Source organism: Acomys russatus, chromosome X (genome assembly GCF_903995435.1).
Source record: "Acomys russatus chromosome X, mAcoRus1.1, whole genome shotgun sequence".
NCBI lineage: Eukaryota > Metazoa > Chordata > Mammalia > Rodentia > Muridae > Acomys > Acomys russatus.
The window spans coordinates 30,628,270-30,635,846 of NC_067169.1; positions in this window are offsets into that span (position 1 = coordinate 30,628,270).

Genomic DNA, 7,577 nt, shown 5'->3' on the forward strand with positions numbered 1-7,577 from the left:
GAGAGAATGGTACTAGGAGGTAGCTTGAGAGTACCTTTGGAGAGGCCAGCAAAAGTGTGTAATACGGGAGGGGACGTGACATAACGCTCCCCCTCCGAAGAGGAGGCAGGTGGTACTGCCCAGAGGAAAAGGCGTGGCTAGGCGTCTATTGAAAGGTGAAGGCGTGGCCATGAATGAAGACCCGCTGGAGATGTGGGCGGAGCGCAGAATTAGCATGAGCGTGGCTTTATGCTCGACTGTGATAGCCTGGAGCTGCCGGAGGATAAGGGCATGGGCGAGTAAGTTTCTCGCTGTGGTCAGGTTCCCGTCCTTGGTATACTAGTTGAGCCGGAAAGCCGGTACAGAAGCGGTCCGGAGGGCGAGCTCGGACACTTGTCCCTGGCGGCGCAAGCGCCGCTGGGGCGGGACTTCCGGTTTGTAGGCCAAACGGCGGGCTGGTCAAGAGTCATGACCTCACGTACCGGCGTGACGTAAAAGGTCGTGACCAAGATGGCCGCGCACATGAAGCAAGGTGCCGGGAGCTGGGGCGGAGATCGGACCCGGTAAGTGCGGGCTACTCCGTGTAGCGTTAGCAACAGCATAGCGTGGCCTGTCGGAGGGGACAAACACTTTGCAGACACTATCACGCGACACCATCGTCCTGGGAGACCCATAAAGTGTACCCACGTATATAGCGGAGGTACGGCCGAGCTTCTCCAAGGAACCGGTGAGGTGTCGAGCAGCTGTTTTCCGGGGTGTTAGGATTCTACTCCAGTCGGCCTACCTGTGATGTTATTGCTTACCTGCCACGGGGGCTGTGTAAAAGGAAAAACCCTCTGGCCTGCCTCCCCACCTCCCTTTCCCCCCTCTCTCCCCTTCCTCCCCCTTCTCTTTTCCCCTCGTCCCTCCTCCTCCCTCTCCCTCTCCCCCCTCCTCTCTCCTTTTACTCTTTCTGTTTCCTGTCTGTCTCTCTCTCTTTCTCTTTCCCTCTCTCTCTCTGTGGTATGCCCTCCCCTTTCCTTCTCCCCCCCCCCCCATGCTCATTTAATAAACTCTGTATAACATAATATCTAACATCTGGTACCTTATTATCTTATTACCTTATTGCCTTATATCTTCTTAGCTCATTCTCATACATAAAAAACAGGGCGCTGCCGGCACTCGGGAGGCAGAGGCAGGCAGATCTCTGTGAGTTCGAGGCCAGCCTGGTCTACAAAGTGAGTCTAGGACAGCCAAGGCTACACAGAGAAACCCTGTCTTGAAAAACCAAAAAGATAAAAATAAAGGGTTACCAGATGACCTCTGAGGGTTTTGTCCATTTAAGATACGAGGCTGCATTTCTAGAAACCGAGGCCGAAGAAGCTAGAATTTCTCCTGCATGTTCCATTATTGATATTGAGGAATGGATATTCACCACCATTTCCAGTAAACATTGAAGCACATCTGTGTCCAGAATACAATTCTGAGATTTCTCCACTCCTCAATTTCTTATGTCCTTTTTCGTTTGTGCCCTACTCCAGAGCAAGAGAAGAGGAACTTCTGACATAGTGGACGGCTGGGATCCATGTGACAGTTGGCTTCAGGACTGGGCTGAAGCTGCTGAAAACTCTTACTGTAACTCTACCTCGTTTACTTTTTACTGAAAAAGCTTGCGAAATACTTGGATGTGTACAGCTTAATTTGGATAATCTCTTATGTGTCAGTCCCTGAAAACTACTATTGCCTTTTTCTCCTGCTTTCTTTACTGTCAGCCTACCAGTCTCCCCATTGTTATTCAAAAGTTTTGCTGGCATGTAGAACAGTCAGCACTTCCTAGTGAGCAAAGCTGCCCTGTGCGTCTCTCAGCGAAGTTAATGCACACAGCCTGGATGGGAGCCCACAGGGAACCCAGGCTCACCACACTCACAGTAGCTGTTCTTAGATATTTTGGAAAGCTTTCCGTTGTTTTTCTCCTTTTCTACAGGTGTTTTCAAGTTAGAATTTTGGAATTCCCCCAAAGCAACAAAGGAGCAGTACTCTGTGGCTTTCCACGCCTGCACCGCTCTTTCTGCAGCCAGGCAACAGGCCACCAGTGATAAGAATTGGAATGCAAGTGAGTTGCAAATGAAAATATATGTTAGAGTAATGGCAAGAAGAGAGCAGTGCTCTGCATGTACTTTGCCCCATAGTTACCTCTGCTACAGGTCAAAGAACTGCCAGAAGGAGTGTAGAGTGGGGCTTCTTAGAGTCATTAGTGGGGAAGATGAGGAGAGAGAGCAACCGCCTCCATATGCAATTAGGGTAACTTTCAGTTTGTGTTGTGTCTTTTTTCTGCCCTTGATGTTTTTGTCCCTGCAAGTTATTTGGTATCTGATAAGTCTTATAAGCTAAGTTAGTGACAGAAGGCCAACCTAAAAATCATTCTGGAAGCAGCCCCCTGCGAATTACTGTGAAGGTGGGATCTGGTCCAGTGGTCCTTGCCACCAAGGCTCTTGAAATCTCTGTACCTATACTTAAGGAGCTTGGGCCTGAGCCTGTGATTACTCTAGTTCCCTAGGCAGAGCAAAAGTGCTTGTTGGGTTTGTCACTTTCTCACGCTAAGCATATATACACACGGTGATGTTGACACTGCAGTGTGGGATTGTATGCCTGAGGAGCCATAAGCATGACCGGCGTGCACAAAAGCTGTATGCCGTGCAGAATCTGGACAAGACCTGCAACAGCTTCAAGTATCTTCCGAGTCTAGTATATCCTGTTTGAAGTTGTCTTTTTTGGTAAAACGGATCCATACACTGCAGTTTATTTCTGTGGATCTTAACTTGTTCAGAGATTGGTTTTTCCCGTTTGGAAGGCAGTTCAGGGTTGGTTTCAGCTGATGGCCAGTTTGTGTGTGCCTTCATTTTAAACATGGAATATCTGGTGAATTATTAGATTGTTTTCCTCACATCCCTCCCCATTCCTTTCTTGGAAATTATGTCCAGGTTGTGACAATGGCACACAGAAGGAAGTAATTATATATAGGAGGCGATCATTTTCTTAAACATTTTTTTATTTATTATTATGTATACAGTGCTCTTCCTGCATGTCCTCCTACAGGCTAGAAGAGGGCGTCATATCACATTATAGATGGTTGTGAGCCACCATGTGGTTGCTGGGAATTGAACTCAGGACCTCTGGAAGAGCAGTCAGTGCCCTTAACCTCTGAGCCATCTCTCCAGCCCATAAACCTTTTGTTTTAATTGTGTGTGTATAGGCTTCTGCATGTGTTCACTATGGTCAGAAGAGGGTATTAGATCACGTAGAACTGGAGTCACAGGCAGTTGTGAGCAGCCTGACATGGTACTGAGACTGAAACTCGGGTCTTCTGGAAGAGCCTTTGACTGCGGAGCCATCTCAACCCCAGGAGGTAATGATTCTCCATTGTTGTGGGACTTCCTGAGCACTAGAGCTATTGAGGGGCCTTTCTGACCTATCAGTCAGAAAGTGTCTCAGGACATTTCCAGCTCTCCCTTGAGAAGGGGAGCTAAGGGATGCTGTTACAGAACCCCTGGGGTAAGAGGGTCCACATGCAAACTTGGGAATATGTGACTGCTGGTGAGTTACTTTATTGAAATGGCTGATACCTTTTAAACAACGAGTTCATCTTTTCAATCATTGCTTTGCTGTAAGAGTCTAGATTTCTCAGCTAGTTTTCTTTGCAGTTTTCCCTTTAATGTAGGAGAAGGAATGCATTGCCAGTGCTAGTTTAGTTACACCACACACGGCCCTTTTGGTGATTCTTAATGCTCATGATCTCTGTACCTTTAGAAAGAAGCAAAGCTGGCTTTCAAGCACTTCCTGCTTTGGATTGAGCAAGGAAAGCAGCAGGGCCTGAGAAGGTAGGGAGAAATGGGGCGAGAGGAGTTGGGCTTCAGTACAGCAGTATCTATCCTGAGCACACTGGATAATATCCATGTAATTTCAGGAAACTGCTGCGCATCAGGACACAGATGTAGAGGGGGAGAGGGTTAAAGTTTCCTGGCATGGCTGGGGCCTAGAGGCCTGAGCTAGGTTGGTTGTCATGGACAAGGAGAAGAGATGACCCTGAAAACTTCTAAGGAAGAAATAATGTGATTATTGTGGTAATGGAAATAAAGCTAAAATAAAGGTGCTGTCAAATCTTTCTAGTAATGTTCTATCTCACTCAGTCAGTCCACAAGTCGGGGTGTGTTTTTCAGGATAGACAAAGCCCCTTCCCAACAGATTTTGTGACAGTGTGCCTTTGCTCACTTACTCCATGACTGAGAAAAGCCATCATCTCCGTTTCCCTTTCTGCATAAAAGAAAAATCCAACCTTGGTTAGATTTTATTATCCTATTTTGAAGGAGAGTGAACAACTAGCAGGAAATTGTTTCATACTGCTTTTAGCGTAAGTAGAAAGAGAGGGGAGAGGGAGAAATGAAAGTTTTATCTCTTCACAAAAACAAACCATTGGCAAAAAGCTGGTGAAGAACCAGCCTGCCTCCATTTTAGGCTTAAAAGCCATCTAACTAGGTTCATTCCTATTTATGAATAAACCTTTGTTTCTCAAGGATTGGGCTATGCGCCACCTGCCTGTAACCTTAACTATAAATGATTCTGTACTGCCTGTTCCAGAAATGGCAATCATGTCTTTTTTTTTTTTTTTCCAAAAAGTTGCAACCCTACCTTTGTTTCAAAAGGCTATATGAGGTTATCTGACCACCTAGGACTACCTTGCTTTGCCCACCTTGCAACCATATCTTTGTTTCAGGAAGGACTAACTTGTTATGCTATGTTCTGCTTCTGTATCCCTGCCTATTTTTGCCAGCCAAATCCCCCATTTGGAAACCCCTACCCCTGAGCTATAAAGCCTTGTCTTCCTCACATCCAACGCTGACCTCTGGAATCCTGCCTTAGGGGGAGGCAGCCCATGTCCACAAATAAAAAGGCCTGCTTTAATTAATTTGGCCATGATGATTTGGGTCTGTGATCTTTCTCCTCCCATCTTTAAGATTAACATTGAATCCACCAAAAATTTGGTAAGGAACTCAGTGCCTAAGTTAGTAAAAGGAGACGTGAGTAGGGGGGTAATAAAATACAAATCAAACTGAACCATTAAGTCACATATAAGGAACATTATAGCCAGAAGAGGCTAGTTGAAAGGGTAGGCTCGCATACGCCTTTAATCCCAGCACTCAGGAGGCAGAGGCAGGGGAATTGCTGTGAGTTCGAGGCCAGCCTGGTCTACAAAGCGAGTCTAGGACTGCCAAGGCTAACACAGAGAGACCCTATCTTGAGAAAAAAAAAAAGATAGGCTGGAGTCCCTCAGGCTGGTGGGTATATGTGCACATATGAGAGAAAGGACAGCTTCCATTTTTTTCCATTTCATTGCTATTTTTCAAGGCAGGGTTTCTCTATATAGACCTGGCTGTGCTGGAGCTTGCTCAATACACTAGCCTGGCCCCAAACTCAAGAGGTCCACCTCCGAGCATTTGCTTCCTGAGTGCTGGGATTAAAGGTGTGCGCCGCCGCCACCACCACCCAGCTCCATTTCCGTTTCTTAGAGTGGTGAGTGATTATGGATAATTTAGAGCATCATACCAGGGACCTCTTGACTATTCCACTCTTTCACAGTTTTAACAGAACCCTTAATCATTGGTTATCAAGTACAGTATGCCAGAGGGGAAGATGTGGTCTCTGTGGGTGTAGTGGCATTACGTAGAAGCTGGATGAGGTGCTTAGAATTTGAGGCTAGCCTGGAATACAGAGTGAGACCCTGTCTCAAAGAATCAGCTATTTAAGGGCATTTCTAGAAAGATAACCATTCTGATAAAATTATACTATTAAAATAGTATGCCATTTAAATTTCATATTCTAGCTGGGTGGTGATCCCAGCATTCAGCATTCTGAAGGCAGAGATAGTTGGATCTCTGAGTTCAAGGCCAGCCTGGTCTACAAAGTGAGTTCAGGACAGCCAGGGCTACACAGAGAAACCCTCTCTTGAAAAAAAAAAAAACAACAAAAAATAAAATTCATATTCTAGTTAGTTTGTGAAATATAAAACTCTTTTAAGAGCTAGTTACTTTATACTGAAAAAAGAAATTAAAGCATAGGCTTCAGGTCTCTCCAGAGATAAAAAGAATATTGTGTTATCCAGGGGAATATCAGTCTCCCGTTTTTAGAAGCTGCTTACAGAGCATTCCTGTGCCCCTTTTGCAGAGTTCTAACTAAAAAAGTAAGTTTGCCTTTCTTTCTGTCCTTTTGGATACTGGCTAGAACCCTGGGCCCATTTCCCCTGGTACTCTGGACTATCTTACCTTTTCTCTGAAGTCCCCCTCTCTCTCTACCATGAACATGCTGCCCCAGACTAACAGTTCAATGCTGCCCCATTTGCTGTGACAGGCTTCTGCTGTTCAGTAACTCTGCCACCTCCTTTCTCTTATGTGCCATCTATAATCCGACAATAAAACTCTAAATTTAAAAAGAAGACTTCGTTTTTGTGTAGACCAGGATTTCTCAACTGTGGCACTCAAAATTCTGGGCTAGAAAATTGTGGGAGTTCTCAACCTGTGGGTGGTGACCTCTTTACAAGTCAAAGGATCCTTTCACAGGGATCGTATACTTACATCACAATTCATAACAGTAGGAAAAATACAATTATGAAGTAGCAGCAAAGATAATTTTATGGTGAGGGTCACCACAACATGAGCTGTATTAAAGAATCACATTAGGAAGGTTGAGAATCACTGCTCTGGGCAACTGAGAGCATCTCTGGCCTTTACCCACTAGGTGGCGCTGCCGCACCTTGTGATCATGGAAGCCCTAGTCTAGACTTTTCTAAGAGTTCAATGTCACTGCTGCTGGGATACTTGTGTCTACCTCCCAACACACATATGCTCACACACCCTTGGACAGAAAAATAAATGCATGGTTCTGAATTTCTATTATTAGCAACCACATCAAGAGAATCCTCTCTTCTGTGAAGATGAATGAGCAGGTTTCTGGCTTTATGGAAATAGATTTCCGGGGCATATAGGTCCAGAAGCCCTGCACCTGAGCTTTCCTGTATTTTAAAGGAAATCACAGAACAAAATGGGAAAGGATTTATTAGTAGCTTGTGTAAGTGCTGAAAAGTTGGCTTATTTGACATGCCTTTATAAACCAGAAGACAAAAACTGGAGGGGTGGTAGTTTTATTCAACTCTAGGCTTGGGAAAATGACTTAGAGACCACTTGCCTCACAGAAAAGTGCTCCCCATTTTCCTTGGGAGCCTCAGATACTGGGTTTTTCTTGGGCACTGGGTCGAAAACTTCTGTTCCTTAAGTCTTTCATTCTCCCAGAGAGAGATTTATTCTGACTCTGCAGTAGGTTTGCAGGCCCAAGGGACCTCCTACAGTCCATTTTAACATACTAATAGGGAAAGAAAAGATGTTAGAGCCCAAGTGTGAAGGATTAGTTTGCAATTGAATCCTGGTGATAATCAAATCTTTCAGGCTGTTTACTTTGCATATTAATGCCTGCCCTTTCAGTCTTCTGGTGCCTAGTGGGTTAATTTCCTTCCTGTGGCCATCTTAACAATTTACAGGAAGCCAGAGACAAAGGCTAGACTCTGTACTGTT